Genomic DNA, 21,256 nt, shown 5'->3' with positions numbered 1-21,256 from the left:
ATAGCATATTTTGGGGAGTCAACTCCATCTTCGAGTCATCAAAAATGAAAAAAGAAAATAAAAAGTAAAAAATCAAAAGAATAGATCTTTGAGTGAAAACCACAAGGCACTCTCTGATCATACAAAAGTAAAAATGAAAGATGTACCTACGGGTGAAAACCTCTCTGAGGTGCCCAAAGGTGGAAGAGTGGACATACCCCTATCAAGTCAGGATAAATCAACATTGCTCATGGAAATGACCAAAGAAATCAATTTGGGTACACCTGACAACCCTAAGGTCATTCATTTTGCTACTTCTCTATCAAAACAGGAAAAGATAGATTTTGTCAACTTCTTTCTTAAGTAGAAGATCAGCTTTGCATGGTCCTATGCAGATATGCCTGGCCTCGATCTAGAATTAGTCCTTCATCATTTTCCATTAAAAGCACATGCCAAGCCTGTCAAACAGAAACTTAGAAAGATACATCCCCAGGTGGCTCTTTTGGTCAAGGTAGAACTGAAAAAATTACTGGATGTGGGCTTTATCAGACCCATCGATTATGTAGACTGGATTTCAAATTTAGTACTAGTTAGCAAAGTAACTAGGGGCATCAGAATCTGTACAGATTTTAGGGATCTCAATAAAGCATGCCCTAAAGATGATTTTCCATTGCCAAATATTGACATCATAGTTGACATGACTGCTGGATATGAGATGCTCTCATTGATGGATGGTTTCTCCGGCTATAACCAAATTCGCATTACTCCTGAAGATCAGCATAAAACTACATTCACATGTGCTTGGGGTACTTATTGTTGGAATGTGATGCCCTTCGGTTTTAAAAATGCAGGCGCAACATATCAAAGAGTGATGATGACAATTTTTCATGTTTTCATGCATACTTTGATGGAGGACTATGTTGATGACTTACTATGCAAATCTGTCACAAGAGATAGTCATTTAGCTATCTTGGGCCCGATCTTTGACCGAATGGAGACTTACAAGCTCAGACTCAATCCAAAGAAGTGTGTTTTTGGTGTCACAACCAACAAATTACTAGGGTACATTATTTCTCACAGAGGCATTGAAGTCGACCTAGCCAAGGTTAAAGCAATAATGGACATGCCTCCTCCTTCTAATCTCCATCAACTACGTAGTCTACAAGGAAAGCTCTAGTCAATCCGCCGCTTCATACCTCAGTTGGCCGACAAATGTCATCCATTCCAGCATCTACTGCATAAAGGTGTCACTTTTAAATGGACTGAGCAATGTCAATCAGCCTTTCAAGCTATCGCCGCCTATTCTAATGCCTCCTATAGAAGGAAAGCCATTCATATTGTATATTTCTACAACTGAAACAACATTAGGAGTTCTCTTGGCCCAACAAGATGAGAATGACAAAGAGCGAGCTATTTATTATATCAGCTAGACACTAGTAGGCTATGAGCTGAATTATTCAACTATTGAAAGGGCATGCTTAGCAGTGTTATTTGCAACATAGAAGCTCCGACATTATATGTTAAATCACCAAACATTGCTGGTTGCAAAAATTGATCCCCTAAAATACTTGCTTAGCAGAGCAGCTTTGACGGGTCGCCTAGCAAAGTGGGTTATGATCCTCAGTGAATTTGATATTGAGTATATGGAGCGAAAGGCGATAAAAGGACAAGTCATAGTAGATCAACTTGCAGAGGCTCCTATTTATGATAATCATCCCATGTTGACCGGTTTTCTAGATGAATCAGTCTTTGCTCTCACATCTTCTAATGAATGGAAGCTATACTTTGATGGATCGCATACCAAGTTCGGGTCCAAAGTAGGCATCTTGTTTGTCACCCCTCAAGGTGATGCTATTCCCAAGTCCTACAGAATCACTTTTCATTGTACCAATAACATTGCAGAGTATGAAGCACTGGTCACAAGACTCTGAGTAGAGGTCCACTAGAATATCACACATTTGCAAGTCTATGGAGATTCTCAATTAGTCATCTGACAAGTGAATGATGACTACAAAACAAAAGATGAAAAGCTTATTCCCTATAAGCATATGGTAGACTTCTTCAAGACAAAATTCACGGCTATCCATTTCAATCAAGTTCCAAGAATGCAAAACAAGTCGATAGATGCGATGGCTATGATTGCTTCCATGTTGAATATGCCCCACAATATGGACAAATGTGAATTTTTAGTTGAACAATTGCTGGTTCCTTCTTTTGACATTCTAACAATAGATGTGATGTGCATTCTTGTTGGTCCTAACTCCTCATGGTACAATAATGTATATCAATATTTGAAATCCCAAACCTTACCACCTAACCTTTCCGCTAACCAACATCGAGCCTTCCTCCGACAGACAGCCAAATATGTCATCATTGCCGACACCCTTTATCGTTGTTTCTTTGACCATACCCTCCTTAGGTGTTTGGATTCTAATGAAGCACAAACAACTTTACATGAGGTTCACGACGGTATATGTGGGGGCCATTTCAATGGTCTGAGCTTAGCCAAAAAGTTGATTTGTGCTAGGTATTATTGGCCCACTCTAGAAAAGGATGTTCACGATTTTGTTAAGAAGTGCTACAAATGCCAGATCCATGGAAACTACATTCATGCACCAGCCCAAGAGATTCATTCTATCATATCTCCATGGCCCTTTTCTCAATGGGGATTGGATCTTATTGGCAAGATTCACCCGACATCTGCAAATGGACACAAGTTTATCATTACAGCCACAGAGTATTTTACAAAATGGATCAAGGCTATCCCCATGACCTATATCACTGGTGTGCAAATTTTAAAATTCCTATTCAATTATATCATATGCCGGTATGGGGTTCCCCTTTCCATAGTCACAGATAATGGTCGTCCCTTCAAGAATAAAGATGTCAAGGAACTCTGTGAAAAGTTTCATATCCAACACTGTTTCTCTAGTCCATACTATCCATAGGGGAATGGTCAAGCCGAAGCATCAAATAAAACCATTATCAAGATCCTAAAAAAGGTTGTCAATGACACTGGTCGAGATTGGCATGTTCAGTTAAATCCAGCACTATGGGCTTATCGCACTTCTATCCGCACACCTACTGGCGCAACACCTTATTCCTTGGTGTATGGTGCGGAAGCCATTTTACCCTTGGAAGTGGAGATTCCTTCCTTGCGTGTTTCCTTGCAACATCTGATTGATGATGAGATGCACAAAGTCTCTCGGTTGCATCAGCTTGAGATGTTAGATGAGAAATGTCAGATAGCCCTGACACATTTGCAAGCATATCAAAACCATCTTCGTCGCTCTTATAATAAGAAGGTCAAAGGGCAACACTTCGAAGTGGGAGATTTGGTTTTAAAGGCAAACCCTAAGAATGCACAATCTACTGACATCATCAAAGGTAAGTTTGAACCTAATTGGGTTGGGCCTTTCATAGTGACTGCAGCCTATGGCTCGGGGGCATATCAGCTTGCCACACTAGAAGGTGAACCTTTGTCTGATCCTGTAAATAGCATGCATCTTCGCAAGTATTGGGCATAATTTTCTATCAGCACTTCTTCAAGTATGATCCTAAAAAAATACAAAAAAAATAAAATATCAAAAAGCAAAAAGTAAAAATTCAAAAATACAAAAAAATAAAAAAAAGTAAAAATACAAAAAAAGTGAAAAAAGCAAAAGAGAAAAAGAGCAAAAAAAGTAAAGAAAAATGATTCGCCCTCTAGTGAAAAGCTAGCAAACAGGCGCTTTGGGCAAGTACCTTGGTGAAAGCCTGGCAAACAGGCGCCATGTGTAAGCGAGATCATCGCTCCATCATCTGTCATGACCTCTAGCTATGCTTTCTCTTGGCTGATTTATCATGTCTATCTTTGTCTTGACCCAATGGTTTGTTTCAAGCCTGAGATTGGTCAACATCATTGTCTTGCATACTCCGGTTTCTTGTACATATGCCTTTCGAATGTGCATTGGGTGTGTTCCCCTTGTCATGATCAACCACTGGAACTTTTGCATTTAAAAATGTCCTGAAATAATCCAAAAAAATTGAAAAATGTCCTGAAATATTCAATTTCTTTTTTTTTTTTAAATGTCCTGAAATAATCCAAAAAAATTGAAAAATGTCTTGAAAAAAAAAAAAAAAAATTGAAAAATGTCCTGAAATAATCCAAAAAAATTGAAAAATGTCCTAAAATAATTCAAAAAAATCAAATAATGTTCTGAAAAAATCCCTAAAAAGTCATATAAAGTCCTGAAAAAATGAACACAAAAACATTTCAAAACTTTAAAATCCAAAAACAAGCATTTTGCATTTTGTTAATAAACGATCCCTTTGTGCATAGACAGATCCCTGAGCATCCCTCCAATGACATGCAATCCAACACTGTGCTTTAAATGAAATCATGCATAAACAGATGAACTTTTTTTTTTTCAAACCAGATATTCCAACTGATCAAAATTGTCATATCAATCAACCTCCAATTCATTTGTCTTTGTCACTACTATCATGGGTCTTATATAGGGTGTGGTATACTCGAAACCAGACTGTGTCCTATCTTAGATGGGGTACCGCATTCCCTAAAACCAGACAACATGATCGTCCTATCAACACTTTCAACTTTTGACAATGAAGATCAAGATGTTTATTTGATTTGTTGGAATTTGTGCATCTTATCTTTTTAACTGATTTATCTTTGGCTTCGGTCATGTTCCTATGTTGCTCGATGATGTCACTGAGTGATTTAGAGTGACCGGGATGGTTCATGGTCCCTTTCTTTTTTGTTGTGATTATTGTTTGTTTGCGATGTGTCTGTCTTTTGCAAAAAGGGTTGCATTTCAGCTCTGGCCTTCAATGCCATGATGCTACGCATCCATTTTGCTACATTAAAATAAAGGTTCTCAAATACAAAGTGCATTACTGAAAGCAAGTTTTTCTTTGTTTCTAACTGTCCTCTATTTCATTTCTTCTTACTAACATTTCTTCCATCAGTTTGGATAGTCAGTTCGGTCTAGTGCTCCAATTTCCCCAAACACATATGCTGCATCTTGCATTCATTAGTTAGTACATTTGCATTACATCAAGCATCATATCAAGCATTTTTATCCATTTCATATTATAAATGCATCAAAAACACATAAAAAATAAACATAATTCATAACACATTGCATCCCATCATATCGATGCATATCATATCATATATTCACATAATATCAGAGTACAAAATTGGATTGTCTGTCCTAAGTATGGCCTATAGGCTGACCACATAATGTCAAACTACATCTATCTCTATCCTAAGGAGTACATGCCTCTATCACTGGGTTCTCCCTCTGTCCTCCTCATCCCTACCATGTCTCAAGGATGATGTCCCTCCTGGTCCTAGTTGTGGTGGTCTCATAGGTCCACTCACCCCCATGCTACTCAATGACCTCCGAGAGCATGCCCTTCTCTCTGTCCTCGATCGTGCCTGATATGAAGCTTCTCTCTGCTCTGGTGGAACTGCACTCTCATATAGTGTCCTCCAATGGCATATCTCCTCTCCAGTCTCTACCAACATCTGTGCCATCTCCCATGCACTGGCATCCCTAATAGACCAAATATACTCAGTGACTCTCTGTTCTTCTCGCTGTGCCTGCACTATCGTTGTATCTCAAGCTGCTGTGAGTCTGGCTATCTCCACTTTGAAATGATCATTCTATCTCTCTAATGTCATAATGTGATCATGCTGACTCGCTATGGTAGCCCTGTACATCTCCATCTCCTCTATCCTAGCTGTCTCTGGCTCTATGGGTATATCCTGCAATGCCTCCTGCTCGCCTGAATCTGGCTCATCCTCGTCATCCCCATCCTCATCTCCATCCTCATCATCCCCCTCATCCTCATCCCTTCCCTCATCCTCCTCATCTCCCTCCTCCTCTTCTGTGAGTGGGAAGTCCTCCTATCTCCTCGGTACTGGAATGTTCGGATCTATCAATGGCACTGGTCACCATCGTGCAAACCATCTCTCATACTCCTCTGTCATCCCAGCGTCCTCCACATCTGATCTCCAATCCCACTGTCTTTGTTGTAGCTATGAGAAGTCAGTATATGCTATGTGTGGCTGAATCATACTCCCCCATTGACTCGTCTCTCTGTGAGATCGGGCAAAGTGTGCAGTCCTCCTAGGTACATCTTGCCTCTCTCCGAACTATCGTCTGACTCTCTCTGGTAGGTACATCTCAATCACTCTCTGGTGATTCACTGGTTGCCCAATCAGGTACCTCTCCTATCTACAATATGGTAGCTCCTCACTATCATCTGACCATCCCAAGAAATCACGATATGGCCTTCATGTGAACTCTCTCAGTCTGTCTAGCTCGTGTCGCCAATACAATATGTATCCAAATGGACCCTGTCTCAGTGCTCCCCCATAGCAGTACACATATGGTTGATGTGGTAATACCTATCTCTCTACAATCAATCAACATATGGCTATGTGCTCAAATGCCCATACCTATACGATGTGACTCCATAGCTCAAAGTCTGAACTCCCTGATATGCTATCAAATGCAACTGAAAATACAGGCATAGCCAGTACACATGGTCCCCATGCGTACACCGTCCCCTCTGTTGCCATCCGCTTTAGCACTCTTCCTCATCCAATTGAGAATCCATGTCCTCATCTATCTCCTGCTAGTAGGCATGCTATCACCACAGCTATCACCACATATTGTCGATCATACTCTGATGCCATGGTCTCCCAACCGATCTCCCTCTCTACGATATCCAGATCATCTATGTCGCACTTGAATAATCTACACAACACATCTCTCCCTATCACTGGGTCATACTCTACCATCTCCCCATGAATTAGAATGCGGAGGATATGCCATCTGTCCTCTAGTGTCATAGTCACCTCTCCAGTCGCCAGATGGAAAGAGGAGGTCTCTGAATGCCATCGCTCTGCCAATGCGGTAAGCAGTCCTATGTTTGCCCTAATCTCGAGCATGAATGTGATATAGTATATCCCAAGTCCTGTTAATGTATCTCTATTTGTGCTCTTGAGTCTATGTCATAGCATGAAGCAGTATGGTCGATTCTCCCATGTGATCAATGGATACTGTCGACTCTGCATCACAATTGGGGCATTTTTTTGTCAGTTTTAGGGTTTGCTTCTATGGGTTGTATTTCCTCATTTCATGTCTAAATCAGGGTTTTTTTCATCTATTCTGACCTATCCTACCCTTATCCCCCCTTTCCGGATCATTTGCATGCTGTTTTTGACCTAAATTGAGTTACCAGGGCACAACTGCGCCTGTGTTGTGTATCCTATGCCTATGTCACATGTTATGCACTTGTGTCCCCCTACACAAGTGTAGAAGACATTACACAAGTGTAGGATTCGCCCTACACAAGTGCAGGAGTCCCTTTCTACATCCCCTGTGGGCCCTGCAATGTCCCGCAAGCAAATCAAATTCATAAAATTGAAAACATGGGTTTTTGAGATACATACTACTGCTCCTGCATCATCCGGTTGTCTATATGTGTGTACACATTCTCTGAGGTGATCTACCCTTGGAATGTTCACCATCTCTCTGCAAGTGTCCTTTTCGAGAGCAACAAATCCTCTTCTTGAGCTAGTGCAAATGAGCAAATTTCACTCTCTTTGCCTCATTTATAGATCTTTGTCAGTGCATAGATGGACGTGCACTCTCTCCATCTCATGTTGGTCGCGGTCTTTTGCATCTTCTATTGCTTTTCCTTCGTGCATCCGATCTTTGATTGTCAGTCTGTTTGTTCCTATCATGTTTTTATCGATCAATTGGCCTCTTTTCTGCATGTTTCCGACCAATTCCTTGAGGGGGCTTGCTTATGTCATTGTCAGTGTTTGGGGCATCTTCAGTATTGTTCTTTGAAACAATGCTTAGAATCGCATTGTCTCAAAGAGGGGCAAAATGTAGACACCTAAAAATGGTCAATGCTTGCGGAGTCGTATTTTAACATTGGCGCATTGCCTTATTTTAGGGTTTTTGCGTCGCATTAACATTTCTCCTATGTCACGCACTTGGTCTCTATCATTTGCGAGCATTGAGTCCTTCTTCTTCATTCTTCATTTATCTCACTCTTGAATTTGGTCTTGTCGATAGCAATCTTCAGTCATGATTTTGGTCAATCTTATCTTGTCGCATCAATGTGCGTGCTAATTTGTCATCATTTTAGACATCGTCAATCCTAATTAGGGTTTTGTCCTCCTATCGATCTTGTCATTTTGCGATCGATTTGTCATCAATCGTTATCATTTTCAATCTTGTCATTTTGCGTTATCATTTTCAATTTTGTCATTTTTGCGATCGATTTGTCATCGATCGTTGTCCTTCTCAATCATGTCAATTTGGATCAATTTGTCATTGTTCCTTGTCAATTGGTGCATTTGTCAATCAAATCATTTATCACATTGGTCCTTTGTTGATTAGAGTCATGATCGAGTCAATTATCTTTCATCAAGACCTAATTGTCATCCTTGCATTGCTAATTCATCTTCTAGGGTTTCATGATTTAATCATTTAACCTTGTTTGTCATTTCTCCCTTTAGGATTAATAAATTATTTATTTATCCTAAGTCTTCTCATCGCAATTAAATGTTCATTTAATTGGCTAATTATTTCTCTTTTTGTGAATTAATTAATAAATGAAAAATTATTAATTAATTCACCTAATTTATCTTAATTCCTAATTTTCCTTTTTTTTCTAATTTTCTAATTTTCTAATTCCTAATTTCAATTCTTTCCTATTTTTCTCCTAATTTCATGGGAATGACATTTCAATTTGTCATAATTTGTCATAATTGACAATCAATCAATTTCGACATAGAAATTTGTCATAATTTTGTCATGAATTATCAATCAATCAATTTTGCATAGAAAGTGCATAATTTGTCACAATTGACATTTTTGATTTACAATTTCCATTTGAATTTGTTGGATTTTGCCAAGATCAAGGTGTCAATGAAATGTACAAAATAGAGACACAATATAGGACAAGAATAAACTGTATTCTCATCAATAGAAGATGATTCAATAGTTAACTGGATTATCACACATACAATGAATAGAGGCTTGCTTATATAGGCAAGGCCATATGGATGTATGAGCACACAAATATGACATGTGGCTCAATGAGAAAAAAGGGTAGGTAGAAAATAGGTGTGGGTAGGTAGGAGAAATAATATAATATTCCACATGAGGTGGATCAACCACCGAAGGTGGAATTATCACTCCACAATAAGTGGATATGATAGTGTAATAACAAGATCAACACCATAAAAGGTGGAATTTCTCCTACACACACTATCCCAATGTGACACAAACATCCAAGTGTCTCATATCCAAACTACTATGAAATTCATTATCCTAAGTAAACTTAAGTAAGTGTAATAATATCCATGATGAATAATTATTTACACCAACACCCCCCCTTAAGTGTAACTTAGGGGAATGCACTTAAGTCTACAATGCAACTAAGCAATGCAAGATGGGTCCTGGCTATGAGGCCATGTTAGGTACCCATGAACAAATGCAAATGCATGCAAACCAATGCAATGAAATCTCTCACAAAGTGGGGAAAGAGAGAAAAACCCAATGGGAAAAAACCCTCCCCCAAAAAGAGAGATGAAAGCTATACAAAAACTCTCAAAGAAGTATGTGACGAACAAAACCCCATGTGAGGAAAAAGTCCCCCCCATATGAGAGAAGAAGAGAAGTCAAACTGTGACCCCCCCTCAATGGAGAATCTGCACCAATGGAAGAAGCTTGATGTATGAAGAAACTGCTCCATGAACGTCGAACAACATTCCTCCCCTTAGGAAGAAACAAAACCAAAGGTGTATCCATGAAGTCTCCCCAATCATGAAGGGAAGATGTATGAAGAAAACTCATGATGAAAGGAATCTCTGAAAACTGCTCAAGTGTCCCCATGTTGATGCTAAAAGATACCCCCTCCAAAGGTGGTAAATTGTGCCACACTACTGAAAAAGGCACTCCAAGATCTAGTGGAGATGGATGTAGAACACGTCCCAAAGACTCATATGTCTCCTCAAAAAATAAAGAGACCTCCTCCAACTGCTCTACATAAGTATCCACAATCATGTCAACCTTGAAAGAATGATCATGTAGAGAATGAACAAGAGGGTCAGAGTGTGCCCTTGCAACAATCGAAGAAGGATCATATTCATCAAAGAGAAGATGAATGTCATCAATGATGTCTCCCAAATCTGCAATGTAGGATTCCACAAACAAACCTACAATGTCTGTCAAGTAATCATCCCATGAATCTAAAGTTGGAAGACAATGAATATCGTGCTGCACTGAATCACATGAAGGCAAAACTGTCGCACTATCTGCATCATCAGGTGCAATAGGTGATGTGATATCAATATGAGGAGATGAAATACAAGACTCAAGAACTGGGTTACATGTGAGAATCCCCATGTTCAAGTGTCCAAAGTTCTCCTCAAAATCTGAACCATCACAATAAGTGTGATCATCATGTGTAGAATCATCAAATGTGAAATCATCATCATCAACAAAATCTGAAAAGGAGTATAACCGAGATGCATGATCAACCACCCCAGTTGCAATGATAGCTCTAGTCTCCATGTCTCTAATAAAAACTGAGTCAGGTGTGAACTCCACAACTCTCTTAGTTGCGCCATGTGTGATTTGATAGATAGAAAGGAGATTGTTAGTCAAGTGGGGTACACACAACACATCATTGAAGGAGTTATCCCCAATGTCAATAGATCCTTTCCCAATCACATCCATGTATGTATGATTTCCCATCAAAATCTGTGGCATGGTGCAAGGCTAAAATGTAGAGAACATAGACTGCGAAGATGCCATATGATGAGAAGCCCCTGAATCTAGAAGCCATCTCTCTGAATTATGACTGATAGTAGCACATAGAGCTTTTCCTTTTCTTGTTCCAAAAGAGTGAGTTTTTCCACTTGTAGAAGCCATGAATGCTTTCCCTTTTCCTTTTGAATGTGAGGAAGTGGAAGTTGATGAATCATCCTTCTTGTAGACTTTAGGCAAATCAATGTTATGCTTTTTGATGATATGTGTGAGTTCATCAATCTTCTTAGAATGGCAACGATGCTCACATGACCAATCTTTTTACAATAAGCACAAGTAGGTCTCTCCCTCTTTGGTGAATTATCTCTGTTGGAAGAGGATGAATCTCCTTGTTGTGGAGAAGATGGTGCTTTGTCCTTAGGCTTTGATTGCCATTTCTTCTTGTTTGAGTTGTCCTTTCCTTGATTTCCTTTGTTCCCTTGATTTGCCACTAATGTTTGAGACTTAGAAGAAGCCTTAAGAATGCCCATGCTTATCAACTTAGTTTGTTCCATCATCAACATTTCATTGAAAGCATCAAATCTAGGCATTTTGTAGCTTGAACCCATTGTCATCCTATGAGTTTGGAAACTAGAAACAAATGCTGCGTATTCTTGTGGAAGCTTGCCTATCAAGTTGAATATCAATTGAGTATCCTTCTTATCAATGCCACAATCTTTGAGTTGTGCCCTCAACTCATTTGCCTTAGTGACATAATCTTGTATAGTATCAAAGTTCTTGGGATCTAATATGGTGAGATCACTATCAATTTGATATCCCCTAATCTCATCAACTTGACCATACAAGTCTTGAAACTTTTGCCAAGCATCCTTTATTAGAGTACATTTCTCAATATGAAAAATGAGATCCTTTGATACATACTTTCTTAAGGTACCAATTGCCATGATATTTTTAGTGAGCCAATCTAAGTGACCAACTGGATTAGCCTTAGGATCAGCTGGAGCAACAATAGTTCCATCAATGTAATGAGTGAGTCCTTTTTCCATAAGTTTACTCCATGCATCAATTTTCCAAGTAGCATAGTTATGTGGAGTTAAGAGAGGAAACTTAGAAGAACCCATAGCAGAAAAAAGGAAGGAACACAAGAGCACAAAAGCACAAGAGACACCCCCCAAATTCAATCAATCAAAATACCCCCCTAAAGTGATGATTTTGGCACTTTATACTTAGTGCGATTACAATGAGCCACTTGAAAAACAAGGCAAAGTGGACTTATGATGCAAATTTTACAACTTCTCAAATGAGATACAAGAGACTTCAATCAATAGTGCAATGAATCTAACTGAGATTCAAGCAAATATACAAGTACCAAGAGAGCCAAAAATGGCCTAAATCTAAAAGTACAATTTATACTTACAATGACATCAATCTGATAGCATCATGTGTAAGTAGATGAAAAAATACGCACTTTCAAAAAAAATAGCACCTAAAAAGGAGGTCGTATGACCCCAAACGAAGCCTTTGAAGTTGCAAAAACTGGGATTACTCAGTGACAGTCATCAAAAACTGCATTTTCTGAAAACTCCATGCATCAAAATCAAAAAATTCTTTCACCGTTGCGGAGAGCATGAAATTCTAGCCCATTTCAAAAAAAATTGCACCAAAAAAGGAGCAAAAATGAGCAAGTTATGGCCATTTGAAGTTGAACTGCAAAAACAAAAATGCAAATGAGAGGGGGTCCAAAAATTTTCAAACCTTGCTGATGTGGCACTGACATCAGCAATTCACTGGGTTAAATTTGGCAGCCATATGACCGTCACAAAAACTTCGCCCTCTGCTGACTGGATGTTCGTACTGTACGGACAGATTATGTGGACAACTGACTGTGTATTCCGTACTGTACAGATTTGCTGACTGGATGAGTTGATGTGATGGTCGTATGGATATCTGCGTTTCTGTATGAAAAAGCTGACTAGGTGAGTTTTTACCGCGAGCCAGTGGCCGCCTGCCATGTGGCAGGCGTGATCCTCCGGTCTGGTTGCCTCATGGCGGGGGAGCTGGCCGAGGGATGCCGGCAGTGGTGGCGGGCATCGGGAGGTGGTGCGAGGAGCCGAGCACAGCGAGAGGTAGAAGGCTGGCAGCCGGGTGCCGAAAGGGGGCCGGCGGCAGACAAAGCTGCCGGTGGGAGATCGGTTTCGCTGGCGGGAACTTGCGGATGGAGGCGGCACGGCGGTCGGCATGGGTGGAGGCGGCTGGAGAGGATGTGGTGCATGGTGGGGACCTGCGGAGGTGCGTTGGTGGCATGGAAAAAGAACTCGGTGCGGCAGACAAGTATAGGCGCTCAGACCTGTGCTGCAGACCTGCAGTACGGGTCACGGGGGGGGGTCTGCAGACCCCCCAAAAACCTTTTTTTTTTTTGATGATTTTCAATCAATTTTTTTGATTTTTCAATTTTTGAAAACAATTTTCAGAAAATAAAAATATTTTTTTTTTTCAAAAAATACAGTAATATTCCGAAAATCCATACGATTATAGCAAAATTGGGGAAAAAAAATTTCACACCAAAATAGGCCGAATTTATAACCAAAATTCATGGAAACGACCTTTTGGACACAATGGTGGGGTCAGATCTGGTCTAGGATGCCTCCAAAAGATGCTGCTCCTCAGATCTGCCTCTTGACATCGCAATAATGCCTCTTCAAGACGAATCAATGAAGCCCCAATGGCTCTGATACCATGTTGGATTTTGCCAAGATCAAGGGGTCAATGAAATGTACAAAATAGAGACACAATATAGGACAAGAATAAACTGTATTCTCATCAATAGAAGATGATTCAATAGTTAACTAGATTATCACACATACAATGAATAGAGGCTTGCTTATATAGGCAAGGCCATATGGATGTATGAGCACACAAATATGACATGTAGCTCAATGAGAAAAAAGGTTAGGTAGGAAATAGGTGTGGGTAGGTAGGAGAAATAATATAATATTCCACATGAGGTGGATCACCCACTGAAGGTGGAATTATCACTCCACAATAAGTGGATATGATAGTGTAATAACAAGATCAACACCATAAAAGGTGGAATTTCTCCTACACACACTATCCCAATGTGACACAAACACCCAAGTGTCTCATATCCAAACTACTATGAAATGCATTATCCTAAGTAAACTTAAGTAAGTGTAATAATATCCATGATGAATAATTATTTACACCAACAAAATTGAATCATGCTAATTTGATCATTTCTCCAATTTGTCTATAAATTGGATGAATTTCTTCAATCTCGGCTAATAATCACTTGTTTGAATCACTTTGTCGAATCAATCACATTTTGAGTACTCTTGTGCTAATTGTCAATCTTGCTTTCACATTAGGTTTATGCACTTGAAGGTGAGATCCAAAAATAAAGGCTATTTGAAGAAGACATTCAGATCTGCATCTGGTTTTCTTAGTTTTTAGTTTTGAATGTTTTGCTTTCATGTCTCTATTGTATGTAATTAGGATTGATCATTGCATTTGAGCTTTCGTGATTGAGCTAGATTAGTATTTTGATTTGCTTTGATGATTTCTAATTTCCTAGCTACAATATTGTCTTTTGATATCGTATTATACATTGTGTTCTTCTCTCTCTCTCTCTCTCTCTCTCTCAAGACCCCACATAACACCTAATAACATCATGTAAGGTCCCTTAGCACACATATGACCCCTTAAGACCATATGATGTCCTAAGGGGTCAGATAATGTCCTAAGGGGTCATATGATGTTCTAACACATGTGTGGACCCATTATGACCTTACATGACCTCCAATTATACCATATGACCTCTTCGGACCATGCATGATATCTCAAGGGGTCAAATGGTGTCTTAAGGGGTCATATGGTGTTTTACAACATGCATAGCTCAATTAGGACCCCACATGACCCCTAACAACATCATGTGACATCTCTTCCTCTCCCCCCATCTCCCTCCCTCCCTTTTTTATATCTCTCTCTCTCTCTCTCTCGCTCTCCCTCTCTCTCCCTTAGGACCCCATATAAAACCACATGACCCTTTAGGAGCATATCATGTCCTAAGGGGTCACTGGTAAGATGAACCATTATTTAATGTACAAAATAAGTGCCAATACTTCTTACAAAATTTGACACCTAAGGGGTCATATGATGTCCTAAGAAATCATACGACACTATATGACCCCTTAGAACACCATATGATCCATAATGACACCATATGGTGTCATAAGGGGTCATGTGGTGTCTTAAGGGGTCGTAGGACACAATATGACCCCTAAGGACACATTACATGACCCATAATGACACCTAAGGGGTCATATGACACTATATGACCTGTTAGAACATGATATGACTTCTAACAACACCTAAGGGGTCATATGGTATCGTAAGGGGTCATACAACACAATATGACCCCTTAGAATACAATATGACCCATAATGACACCTAAGGGGTCATATGGTGTCCTAAGGGGTCACAAAATACGACATGACCCCTTAGGACATGATTTAACCTCTAACAACACCTAAGGGGTCATATGGTATCCTAAGGGGTCATACGACACAATATGACCCCTTAGAATACAATATGGCCCATAACGACACCTAAGGGGCCATATGGTGTCTTAAGTGCTCACAAGATACCACATGACCCTTTAGGACACGATATGACCTCTAACGACACCTAAGTAGTCATATGGTATCCTAAGGGGTCATATGACACAATATTACCCCTTAGAATACAACATGACCCATAATGACACCTAAGGGGTCCTATGTTTCTTAAGGGGTCACGAGATACAACATGACCCCTTAGGACATGACATGACCTCTAATGACACCTAAGGGGTCATATGGTATCCTAAGGGATCATACAACACAATATGACCCCTTAGAATACAATATGACTCATAACAACACCTAAGGGGTCACAGGATACCACATGACCCCTAAGGATCAAATATGTCCTATAACAACACCTTATGGTGTCGTAAGGGGTCATATGGTGTCCTAAGGGGTCATAGGACACAATATCAACATCATGATCTCCCTTTATCTCCCTTTATCTCCCTTTATCTGGATATATCTCCTTTAATTTCCCATCCCCCCCCTCTATCTCTCTTTTCCATCTTCTCTCCCTCCCCCCCTCTATCTCCCTTTTCCTTCCTCTCTCTTTCCCCCTCTCCCTCCCTACCTTCCTCCCTCCCTCCCTCCCTCCCTCTCCATATCTCTCCCTCTCCCTCCCTCTGTCTCTCCCTCTCCCTCCCTCCCTTTTCCATCATCTATGCCCCCCTCTATCTCTTCCCCTCTCTCCCTCTCCCCCCCCTCTCCCTTTCTCTCTCTCCCCCCCCTCTCTCTCTCTCTCTCACACACACACACACACACACATACACACTTTTCCATTCTCTCTCCCTCCCCACCTCTGTCTCCCTTTTCCATCCTCTCTCTGCCCCCTCTCTCTTTCCCCCTCTCTATTTCCCACCCTCTCCCTCTCCCTCCCTCCCTTTTCCATCATCTTCCCCTCTCTCTATCTCTCCCCCCCTCCCTCTCTCCCCCTCTCCCCCTCTCCCTTTCTCTCTCTCCCCCTCTTCCTCCCATTCACTCCCCCTCTCCCTCTCCCTCCCTCCCTCTCCTTCCCTCCCTCTCCTTCACTTTTTATTTACTTCAAGAAGCATGTACGGGGTTTTGATAAGTTAAAAGTGCATATGGGGTGCTGGGAATATTAACGTTGGCCCACTGAATATTTTTAGGGCTAAGAGTGTGTACGGGGTTACTAAAAATACCACGTATGCAGTTCTAGGAGATACTTTTGGCTGCCCAATAGCCTCAACAACCTCAGAAGAAGTTTTTGAGGTCATTGAAGGCCCCACTGCAACTGTTACTATGCTTCTATGATTGTTTTATATGTTGAATTAAGTGAACTTTTTGTTTTTCATGATTTCCAATGATTGAATTGTTGTTCTTATTAGTTTGGTCAATATTATTGTGATTGTTTAATAGTTTTGATTCAAAAAAATAATTATAATGCTCAATTTTATAGTTATTTTATTGCTTAAGAACTTATGTTTATATATAAATCAGTATTAGATTAGTGGGCCATTTTGCACACTTGTTTTAGTTTAGTAATATGGGCTTCTAGGGACCAAACCCGTAGGGCCTAATTTTTTCCTTTATTTGCAAATATACCCCTATGAAAAAATGGCCATAACTTTAATGTATGAAGTTTTTTTTTTAAAAATAATATATCATAAAAATGATGGTTTAGTGTGATCTCCAGTCCAGAGTAGGTAAATATTTTAGGCTCTATCATTTGATGTCATTTTTTTTCTATTGAAGTTAGAATATATTTATTTTTGTCTCTCAATCTCATAATTTAGGCTCTATCATTTGATGTCATTTTTTTTCTATTGAAGTTAGAATATATTTATTTTTGTCTCTCAATCTCATAATTTAGGCTCTATCATTTGATGTCATTTTTTTTCTATTGAAGTTAGAATATATTTATTTTTGTCTCTCAATCTCATAAATTTTTGCCAAGATCTCCAATTTTAACAATTCATTTAGCATTATATTTATATTTATTATAATATTGTAAAGTGCCATCCTTTTCAATATTCTTTGCAAGTTTTCGGCTCTCTGCGAATGCTCTAAATTCACAAATCATGCAGCTCACTATCTTCTCTCCCCCTAACTGCAAGCAATACTTGAGTGAAGAAGATGGGACTTGGTAGGTGTTGGAAAGAAGGAAGTCCAGATGCCATAGGTATGCCCATCACAGTTTGCCAAACCCTAAGTCGTAACCCTTGGGAGCTTTGACCTACTCTACCCTGTCCTCCTGGCTGCTAGTTGGGGGAACCAAATATGTTTGTTTTCCACCCTCCTTCCCTCCTCCTGAAGGCCATCTCAACCAATCGGTGGGTCAAGCCAGAGAGTTTAGAAAGGTGCTAAACCACTAGTGGCTTAAGGAAAATCCTTCTTTACGGGGCTTTTAATAGGAAAACAATAACAAAAGAGAAACCCTCCCTCACCCTACAAAGTGAAAAGATGGGTCACACTTGCCTCCTCCAAACCCTAAATTTTGAAACCTTATGATCAAGGTGGAATCGGATTCTCTTGAGAAGAATACCATTTTTCATTAGAGCAATAGTGTCATTGCCAAATGGAGAGTGCCCTATAATTCTTTCGATGAAGTTAAAGGTTGGTGGGAGTCAAAATTCCATAAACTAGTAAGTATCTTCAACTTGGGCTCTCAATGTCTTTTAATTACATGCATTAATTCTAGTATAAAGAAGGACCTTCTCAGAAGCAAAGAGAAATTGCTTAGTGGTTGTATTTTTTATTGCATTGATTGGATTCCCAACTTTAACCCTAAAACATTTTCTTTTAAAAGCTCCTTATATTGGGTCAATATTAGCCCTCTTCCAGCTGAATTTCATTCTCCAGAAAAAATAGAATCAATTGCAGAAGGGCTAGTGAAATTCCTGGCTTTTATAGGCATTCGAGATAGGAACTTTGAGAGAGATATAAAAAATATTAATCAACCTCAAAACCACTAACCCTAATTTGAGCCCTCTTGATCTAATTTCCTCAACAAGGAAGTGGGAGATCATCCCTTCAATCTATGATGACATCATTGACACTTTAGAATTCTTTATCTATCATAAGAGCAATTCTATCAAAGAAACAATAATCAATCCCAATCCCATTGAAAGCAAATAGCATATCAACAATAGCCAGACATCCTCACGTGCCAAGACTCATCCTATCCCTCTATAACTGTAACCATAGAAGTTTTTCCCTCTCTCAATAAAACTAGGGCAGAATTGCCCGCTTCAGGCACAACTTCTCATAATTCAATCTAGATAACCAAGAAAGCCAAAACCCCGCCGTATACTTCATCTGGCATAATAGAACATAATTCCCCTCTCAGGAATCCTATCTCAAATCCATCTCATGCCCCTTTGGTTATTTGGATTTTGAGCCTCTCTCCTCCTGTCATGCAACAATCCCCCAATTTAGTCTAGGTCAACAAAACCTGGACAAGGATTCTATCTCTTTGAACAAAGAAGCCTTAAGTGACCTACTTTAATTCACCAACTCCTTGAAAGAAGATATAGCTAAGTAGATAGAGATTGTGGAACACAGTCTAGATGATGATGATGATATCAGAGACAAAACATGTCTTAGATATGGGAGGCTCAAAGGATTTTACTCACAATGAGGTTCTGCTAGACTCAGTATTCAACTCCTCTTTCCCTCCTCCTTCTCCTCGACTATCTTCTAAGTTAGAGATTCTTGGAGAGGCCTCCCCCACTCTTAGTGAGGAAAACCCTCTGGAAGAAGGCTTGTTAGGTTTATCCCTTAACATGGATGGTAGGAACAAACCATATTGTGGATCTTCCCAGAAGAGGAGAGGGAGAAGATCAAACTCAGAGCTAAGAATATTGGATGGAAAGACTTTGGACCAAACCAAGCTTACAGATGTTTTCAATAAAGGGAGGGGGAAGTTCCCTCCCATGTTACCATGAAGTTATTATCGTGGAATGTTAGGGGCATCAACACTCCTAACAAGCAACGCATCCTCAAGCATTGCATCTTTAAGGTCAAAGCTTAAATTAATATTATTCAAGAGACCAAGCTTGATAGTCTTGCAGGGAATTCTTTTGGGAAACATTTAGGAAAGTACAATTGGTCAGGTATCCCTACGATTGGGGCTTCTGGAGGTTTAGGTATTATATGGGATCCCCACAGCATCTCTCTAGAAATTATAGAGACCGACAGGTTCTGGATGGGACTAGACATCAAATGTATCAATAATAACCTAAGATTTAATCTTATTAATGTCTATGGTCCTACCCCAAATGACTTAAAATGAGTAGTCTAGGAGGAACTTTTCTCCTTCATGAGTAGGAACAAGAACAAAGATTGCATAATAGGTGGTGATTTTAATGCCATAGGTTGTCTAGCTAATAAATCAGGTGGTTTCTATAGAGAACCTTAGTCCTTAGTAGATTTTAGAGAATGGACCTTCCAGAATAACCTCATGGATATTCCTACAGATAATCATGTCTTCACATGGACCAACAAAAGATCTGGGCTCAACATGATAGCAGAATGATTAGACAGGTTCCTTAATAAGGATAACTTAGGCACCCTCAACAATATCTTAGTCAAGGCATCCATCCTCCCTTTCTCAGGCTCTGATCACTTCCCGATCCAATTATCTATAGCTGAAGACCTCAAGCCGCTGAAATGTCCATTCAAATTTGAGCTCATGTGGCTAAAAGAAGAAAATTTCATTTGTATGATAGAAAAGTGGTGGTCTTCATTCGAAGTATCTGGATCCAAACTTTTATGCTTTGTATCTAAGCTTAAACTGATCGAACAAGCTCTCCTCTAATGGAATCAGGAAAAATTTGGAAATATCTTTGAAGCCAAAGCAAAAATTGAGTTATAATTAAATGAGCTAAATGAATCTGTGATCGAATTTGGGATGGACCAAGAGCGTTATTTGAAAGAAAAAACACTCATGAAAAAATATAAAGATATCTTGTCTAAAGGAAACATTATGGAAACAAAAATCATGAGATACTTGGCTAGCTAATGGGGACAGGAACACTAAATTTTTTCATGCTATTACCAAATCTAGAAGGATAAGAAACAAAATAACCAAAATCATTGATGATAATGGTTGCTCGATAGAAGATCCTGAAGGAGTAGCCAAACACACTATTGATTTTTTTCAATCCATTCTCAACTCGGACTCCTCCAATCTGACTTCTTAGGAAAGTCTCCTCCAAAATATCCCTAAACTAATTTCTAATGAACATAATATGGTTCTTTATTAGAGCTTCACAATAGATCAAATTGAGAAAGAAGTAAAAGAACTGCACCTAGAAAAAGCTCCTGGGCCGGATGGCTTCCCGGCTGCCTTTTTTCACTCATGTTGGTATTTTTTGGGGTTGGGATTAGTGGACACTCTCGAAGGTGCCAGAAAAATAGGTAGGATCATCCAAGAGATTAACAACACCTTCATTTCCCTCATTCCAAAAAAAGCTTCTGCTAACGCCTTGGACGAGTTTAGGTTGATTGCCCTCTACAACACACTATAAAATCTTTATAAAAACACCAGCTAATAGACTCAAACCCCTCCTTCAAATTATCATCTCAGAAGAACAATTTGGTTTTGTTCTTGGCAGATCTATCTTGGATGGGGTTATTCTCGCTCATGAGGCAATCCACTCCTCTCATTCCAATTCCAGTCCCTCTATGTTCATCAAGCTAGATATCAAGAAGGCTTACAATGTGGACTAGAGGTTCCTATGAAAATGCATGCCATCCTTTGGCTTCAACAAAAGTTGGGTCAAATTTATATTCGAATGCATCTCAACTCCCCAATTCTCAATATTGGTTAATGTCTCCCCCCAGGGCTTCTTCGCAGGTTCTTGAGGT

The sequence above is a fragment of the Cryptomeria japonica genome, chromosome 5, assembly GCF_030272615.1.
Source record: "Cryptomeria japonica chromosome 5, Sugi_1.0, whole genome shotgun sequence".
In the NCBI taxonomy this organism is placed as follows: Eukaryota; Viridiplantae; Streptophyta; class Pinopsida; order Cupressales; family Cupressaceae; genus Cryptomeria; species Cryptomeria japonica.
This window is presented reverse-complemented; position numbering follows the sequence as displayed.